Source organism: Centruroides vittatus, unplaced genomic scaffold (assembly GCF_030686945.1).
Source record: "Centruroides vittatus isolate TY-2023 unplaced genomic scaffold, ASM3068694v2 scaffold_1209, whole genome shotgun sequence".
NCBI lineage: Eukaryota > Metazoa > Arthropoda > Arachnida > Scorpiones > Buthidae > Centruroides > Centruroides vittatus.
In genome coordinates this window covers 552604-560927 of record NW_027122673.1, presented here as the reverse complement: position 1 = coordinate 560927, position 8324 = coordinate 552604, and the positions used below count along the sequence as shown (strand labels likewise).

The window sequence follows — 8324 nt, the reverse complement described above, 5'->3', positions numbered from 1 at the left end:
TTTCTTTTTTAACATACTTCTTGCATAACCTGCAATTCATTGAAAAATATCAAGCAAATTCATACAATCAATGTATCTTATCAATAATAATTAAATTTATACTCCCTGAAATCACTTGGCACTGTATGTTCTTCTGTGCCACTAACACAGTAAAAATGAAAATAAAGATATCAAAGCTACCGTTTCTATGTCGGTTTGCAGTCGAATACATCTGGTCAAAGAGTAAACAACTTTAGAAACACAAGCAAGCACGCGCACGTAATACAAAAATTCTTTCCGCCTCTTATACTCCCTGCTCTTTCGGTCTTCAAATCGTCCCTACATAGCCCGAGGTCGTATCCGCAACCACGTCTGCCAAATAGCCGCGCAACAAATGTCCGTCTCCCCGCCCGGATGCTTTCTGCTAGAAACAAACATCGCCTCTTCTTCTCTTGCCAACACCTACATTCAAACTGGTATAAAAATATCCCACCCGCTTATAAAAGTTACCTATGCATAGTGACAATTTGCCAATAGCCATTCTTCTAAAAACATAAACGTTAAAGAAAATTTGTATCACACAATTTCAATTTGAAAAATGTAGAAATTAAACTCAAGATGACAATCTCGCGTGAGCTCTTCTAAAGAATATAAACTTTGGCAAAATGTCAAAACAAAATGCACATACTTATACATATATTTTATAATTCGTCCAAGCGACAAATGCTTCGTATCCACACTCGCCTTACTCGCTTATCTACTTCCATGCCATTAAGTTGGTTCATGCATTTAGTAAAGACAAGCTACGAAATATAAAGTTGTCATCTCCACACATTCGCATCACGTGCACGCGCAAAAACAAACTTAACTAATTTAGCAATTTCTTTACAGTTTTTAACAAAACATTCAACACTAAGCTATTTTATAATAATTATTAGAATCTCAAACTTCCAGAATATAATACCAATATAAAGAAATAGGTTTTACTTTAATAAAAAGCCTTACTTTCTCTCTTCTTCTATAATCCACATTTTCGACGATTCTAACGGCTCGTGCACACAAAAAACAATAATCTGCAAATAAGAGTCTCGTGGGAAACCAAGCAACAATTACAATTAAGTATAAAAGAAAAAAAACAAACAATTTATCTGCATCACACTTCAATTTTATCTTTTAAAATACCATTAAAAACGTTACTTGCATTGAACTAACTATTCAAAGTCAAAAAAACTCGGCATCAACTAGCAAGACAAATTTGGTTAGTACTTACGCTTCGTTGCTTCCCACCCTGCAAATTCACTGTCTTCGCAACTAAATCAATAGCAAGACACCAACAGAGTATTTACTGCCGAAATTGCCACTTCAACAAACAACAATTAAACTCAAAGCGAAAAACAAAAGCTTAAACAACTATATAAAACCCGTCCGTCAATTTGCGCAATTTAAGAAATTCTCCTATACTTTACATGAAAAACACGTCTTCTGAAAAAACAAAGTGCTGTCGCCGTCTTCATTCCAACGGTACCAAAATATAATTTCTATACTGTCTCTCTGTCGAACAAACATCACGTTTGCAAATCTCTCGGTTCAATAGAAAACATAGCCTTCCATCTCTTTGGTGTCTTCCGAAACACTCTTCGACAACTGTGCCTTCCGTCGGCATATCTTCCCCTTTCGGCCACAGAATTGCCTGTGCGGCAAGAACAACTGATCGCGAAACACGAACACCGGCAACAATCTCCAGAAGGAAACCAACAAACTTTACTGTCGTTTATCTCTCTTCTTTCGTCAGTATGGCGCTCCGTGTTAAACACAATCAGTGCCAGCAGAGGATCAATAACATATCAATAACTTCTTACTTACTGAAATGCTTCCAGCAGCCTTTTAGTCGTGTCTTCTGCCGGAAAATATTTTCCGAAGGACCGCATCCTCGTGTCTTTAAACCTCTTCACTCGACGCTTTGGCTTCCCGTCTTCCCACCGGTAATCCAAACTACACGTTTTAAATCTAAAACCAGCACAATTGCAATTACGAAGAGGCGACAACTTCGTCCCGCACCGAATTCTTTTATCGCTAACTCAGAGTCAGCCGGCAGCATTCAACATTGTTCCTAACGTTCCAGCATTGAATTTCGCCCCGCACGCACCTTATCAAAACAGAGAGTTTAGTACCGCCGATAATTCCGTCAACGAGTTTCTCCTTTTGCCAACAACGACCTGAATCAATGTTGAACGCTTCTGGCTACCATACAACTGTAAACAAACTGGTACTCCCTCTGTCCAAGCCTGCCAAATGCCACGTACGCAAATAGTAGAAACGGCCAACCTTGCTTGCCAGAACTCAGTAAAATCCTCAGACTGTTTCGTCATCTGGATTAATACACAAAGCACATAATATTACTTTTGCAGCAGCCTTCTGCACCCAAACAACAATTATCTGTTAAAAACTGCACTCTCTCCATTCTCATTCGAAGCCCTTCTTGCTCTTCTCGCTTCTCTCCGGTTTTTTTTGTCCAAATCGTCTCGCCCAACCTACGCACAAAACAGACGTGAGAAGCCCCACCCTCTCCCGAAGTAACAGCCTGACGAAAAACATACCACTTAACCGCCGACACGCACGTTACCTGCCGTCGACGGTCGCCCATTGCCCCATCTTCGGAAATCCGGCTACGAGCACGACCTCTTCGGTCTGTTCTTCGATACCTGTAACTTACTTTCAACACGCCAAGTGTTCCAAACAGTTTAAACAATCAAATAATTAAGATATTTTAAAGTAATATTACTTTCCACTCACCGTGTGTGCCTTTCTAGAACCTGTAAAGAGAGAAAACGACAAACCTCGTACTATCTAAATTCTACAACTCTTGCAGTATAACAATTACTCAATTAAATAAAAACAACAATAGCAGTAAGTGCACGAGATCCACAATCTTCTAACGAACATGCATAAAATATCATCAATATATTCAAATACAAATTATTAATACATTGAAATCTATTGCAAAACTTCACATCAAAACAATAACGTTTCAAACAATATAACTTATCTCTCTTTACTTCAGAAGCTTTCTTTAAACACCTGTAAAGATTTTTAAATTAATGCAGTACCAGTCAGTACTATCAAAATTCTCTATTGTCAAAACAAAATATTGTCAGTGCAGCTTTATGGTATATCTTGACACGGATAATCTGAAATTATAACCAATGTTTTATACGACAACTATACATTTTAGATAATAATAGGGGAAAAATAAATAAATAAATCAATCAATCAATCAATCATCATTAACCAGATTCTCCTTACTTTAAAATAATTCACGCAATTCAGACGAGTCTCTCATCTTCATCCTGCACAATTATTATAAATATAATACGACTTTCGTAACTACATATTTGTGCGTGTATATATATTACACAATAACAGAGCTTCTAAGAAACTGTATCTTTACGACGAACCTACAGAAAATAATCTTTACAACTTTTCCGCATTACACACAAATTTTAAAACGACCGACATAAAACATTACAACGTAAAACTCGCTGCTGTAATATAGACAACAAATTTGAGTTCAATCGTACAATTTACAAACTATTCACATATTTTAAAAACTGAATACATTAAATTCTTTTCCATTAAAAATTCATTAGAAACAACTGAAATACATTAAAAACAGTAATGAATAATTAAATTTATTTATTATAATCTCACATTTTATCCTTTTCGTCCTATGTTCCTACAGAAAATAAATTATATACACAAACACACACATATATATATATAAAAATCAGAAGCTATTGCAATCACATATATCAAGATTACCTATCCCAAATGCTTAGCTAATACAATATTTTAAAAAATGCTGTAAATACAAAAAAATTAGTTACATATAATTATTAGTTATTCAGAAATCAATCTATAAAAAAAGAATTATGTAATTCAATATATCAAAATTCAAAGTTTCATTTTCAAAAACTTAAATTACAAACTTTTTAATAAAAATCTGTTATAGAAAACATGCATAGAATTCACAAAAATCTATAAAAAAGAAAATGCTTTACTTTTGTCCTTTGACAATCTTTGCTACGTAAAGTCTTCTCCCTAAACTAATAACGCTTCCTACTTGTGCACCTTAAACAAAAACATTATCATCCACCTAACACACTGAAACACAAAACATTTTCTACTTTCTTTTTTAACATACTTCTTGCATAACCTGCAATTCATTGAAAAATATCAAGCAAATTCATACAATCAATGTATCTTATCAATAATAATTAAATTTATACTCCCTGAAATCACTTGGCACTGTATGTTCTTCTGTGCCACTAACACAGTAAAAATGAAAATAAAGATATCAAAGCTACCGTTTCTATGTCGGTTTGCAGTCGAATACATCTGGTCAAAGAGTAAACAACTTTAGAAACACAAGCAAGCACGCGCACGTAATACAAAAATTCTTTCCGCCTCTTATACTCCCTGCTCTTTCGGTCTTCAAATCGTCCCTACATAGCCCGAGGTCGTATCCGCAACCACGTCTGCCAAATAGCCGCGCAACAAATGTCCGTCTCCCCGCCCGGATGCTTTCTGCTAGAAACAAACATCGCCTCTTCTTCTCTTGCCAACACCTACATTCAAACTGGTATAAAAATATCCCACCCGCTTATAAAAGTTACCTATGCATAGTGACAATTTGCCAATAGCCATTCTTCTAAAAACATAAACGTTAAAGAAAATTTGTATCACACAATTTCAATTTGAAAAATGTAGAAATTAAACTCAAGATGACAATCTCGCGTGAGCTCTTCTAAAGAATATAAACTTTGGCAAAATGTCAAAACAAAATGCACATACTTATACATATATTTTATAATTCGTCCAAGCGACAAATGCTTCGTATCCACACTCGCCTTACTCGCTTATCTACTTCCATGCCATTAAGTTGGTTCATGCATTTAGTAAAGACAAGCTACGAAATATAAAGTTGTCATCTCCACACATTCGCATCACGTGCACGCGCAAAAACAAACTTAACTAATTTAGCAATTTCTTTACAGTTTTTAACAAAACATTCAACACTAAGCTATTTTATAATAATTATTAGAATCTCAAACTTCCAGAATATAATACCAATATAAAGAAATAGGTTTTACTTTAATAAAAAGCCTTACTTTCTCTCTTCTTCTATAATCCACATTTTCGACGATTCTAACGGCTCGTGCACACAAAAAACAATAATCTGCAAATAAGAGTCTCGTGGGAAACCAAGCAACAATTACAATTAAGTATAAAAGAAAAAAAACAAACAATTTATCTGCATCACACTTCAATTTTATCTTTTAAAATACCATTAAAAACGTTACTTGCATTGAACTAACTATTCAAAGTCAAAAAAACTCGGCATCAACTAGCAAGACAAATTTGGTTAGTACTTACGCTTCGTTGCTTCCCACCCTGCAAATTCACTGTCTTCGCAACTAAATCAATAGCAAGACACCAACAGAGTATTTACTGCCGAAATTGCCACTTCAACAAACAACAATTAAACTCAAAGCGAAAAACAAAAGCTTAAACAACTATATAAAACCCGTCCGTCAATTTGCGCAATTTAAGAAATTCTCCTATACTTTACATGAAAAACACGTCTTCTGAAAAAACAAAGTGCTGTCGCCGTCTTCATTCCAACGGTACCAAAATATAATTTCTATACTGTCTCTCTGTCGAACAAACATCACGTTTGCAAATCTCTCGGTTCAATAGAAAACATAGCCTTCCATCTCTTTGGTGTCTTCCGAAACACTCTTCGACAACTGTGCCTTCCGTCGGCATATCTTCCCCTTTCGGCCACAGAATTGCCTGTGCGGCAAGAACAACTGATCGCGAAACACGAACACCGGCAACAATCTCCAGAAGGAAACCAACAAACTTTACTGTCGTTTATCTCTCTTCTTTCGTCAGTATGGCGCTCCGTGTTAAACACAATCAGTGCCAGCAGAGGATCAATAACATATCAATAACTTCTTACTTACTGAAATGCTTCCAGCAGCCTTTTAGTCGTGTCTTCTGCCGGAAAATATTTTCCGAAGGACCGCATCCTCGTGTCTTTAAACCTCTTCACTCGACGCTTTGGCTTCCCGTCTTCCCACCGGTAATCCAAACTACACGTTTTAAATCTAAAACCAGCACAATTGCAATTACGAAGAGGCGACAACTTCGTCCCGCACCGAATTCTTTTATCGCTAACTCAGAGTCAGCCGGCAGCATTCAACATTGTTCCTAACGTTCCAGCATTGAATTTCGCCCCGCACGCACCTTATCAAAACAGAGTTTAGTACCGCCGATAATTCCGTCAACGAGTTTCTCCTTTTGCCAACAACGACCTGAATCAATGTTGAACGCTTCTGGCTACCATACAACTGTAAACAAACTGGTACTCCCTCTGTCCAAGCCTGCCAAATGCCACGTACGCAAATAGTAGAAACGGCCAACCTTGCTTGCCAGAACTCAGTAAAATCCTCAGACTGTTTCGTCATCTGGATTAATACACAAAGCACATAATATTACTTTTGCAGCAGCCTTCTGCACCCAAACAACAATTATCTGTTAAAAACTGCACTCTCTCCATTCTCATTCGAAGCCCTTCTTGCTCTTCTCGCTTCTCTCCGGTTTCTTTTGTCCAAATCGTCTCGCCCAACCTACGCACAAAACAGACGTGAGAAGCCCCACCCTCTCCCGAAGTAACAGCCTGACGAAAAACATACCACATAACCGCCGACACGCACGTTACCTGCCGTCGACGGTCGCCCATTGCCCCATCTTCGGAAATCCGACTACGAGCACGACCTCTTCGGTCTGTTCTTCCATACCTGTAACTTACTTTCAACACGCCAAGTGTTCCAAACAGTTTAAACAATCAAATAATTAAGATATTTTAAAGTAATATTACTTTCCACTCACCGTGTGTGCCTTTCTAGAACCTGTAAAGAGAGAAAACGACAAACCTCGTACTATCTAAATTCTACAACTCTTGCAGTATAACAATTACTCAATTAAATAAAAACAACAATAGCAGTAAGTGCACGAGATCCACAATCTTCTAACGAACATGCATAAAATATCATCAATATATTCAAATACAAATTATTAATACATTGAAATCTATTGCAAAACTTCACATCAAAACAATAACGTTTCAAACAATATAACTTATCTCTCTTTACTTCAGAAGCTTTCTTTAAACACCTGTAAAGATTTTTAAATTAATGCAGTACCAGTCAGTACTATCAAAATTCTCTATTGTCAAAACAAAATATTGTCAGTGCAGCTTTATGGTATATCTTGACACGGATAATCTGAAATTATAACCAATGTTTTATACGACAACTATACATTTTAGATAATAATAGGGGAAAAATAAATAAATAAATCAATCAATCAATCAATCATCATTAACCAGATTCTCCTTACTTTAAAATAATTCACGCAATTCAGACGAGTCTCTCATCTTCATCCTGCACAATTATTATAAATATAATACGACTTTCGTAACTACATATTTGTGCGTGTATATATATTACACAATAACAGAGCTTCTAAGAAACTGTATCTTTACGACGAACCTACAGAAAATAATCTTTACAACTTTTCCGCATTACACACAAATTTTAAAACGACCGACATAAAACATTACAACGTAAAACTCGCTGCTGTAATATAGACAACAAATTTGAGTTCAATCGTACAATTTACAAACTATTCACATATTTTAAAAACTGAATACATTAAATTCTTTTCCATTAAAAATTCATTAGAAACAACTGAAATACATTAAAAACAGTAATGAATAATTAAATTTATTTATTATAATCTCACATTTTATCCTTTTCGTCCTATGTTCCTACAGAAAATAAATTATATACACAAACACACACATATATATATATAAAAATCAGAAGCTATTGCAATCACATATATCAAGATTACCTATCCCAAATGCTTAGCTAATACAATATTTTAAAAAATGCTGTAAATACAAAAAAATTAGTTACATATAATTATTAGTTATTCAGAAATCAATCTATAAAAAAAGAATTATGTAATTCAATATATCAAAATTCAAAGTTTCATTTTCAAAAACTTAAATTACAAACTTTTTAATAAAAATCTGTTATAGAAAACATGCATAGAATTCACAAAAATCTATAAAAAAGAAAATGCTTTACTTTTGTCCTTTGACAATCTTTGCTACGTAAAGTCTTCTCCCTAAACTAATAACGCTTCCTACTTGTGCACCTTAAACAAAAACATTATCATCCACCTAACACACTGAAACACAAAACATTTTCTAC

At 35.2% G+C, this 8324-nt stretch overlaps 1 long non-coding RNA gene across 1 annotated transcript; it reads right to left on the bottom strand.

Moving 5' to 3' along the window:
* LOC136986824 (uncharacterized) lies at positions 1-3872 on the bottom strand. Its single transcript, XR_010882535.1, has 2 exons — positions 2577-3872; positions 1-2510 (listed from the first exon to the last, which is right to left on the bottom strand). It is a non-coding gene; the product is annotated as an uncharacterized lncRNA (long non-coding RNA).
* Between the last annotated feature and the right edge of the window lie 4452 nt (positions 3873-8324).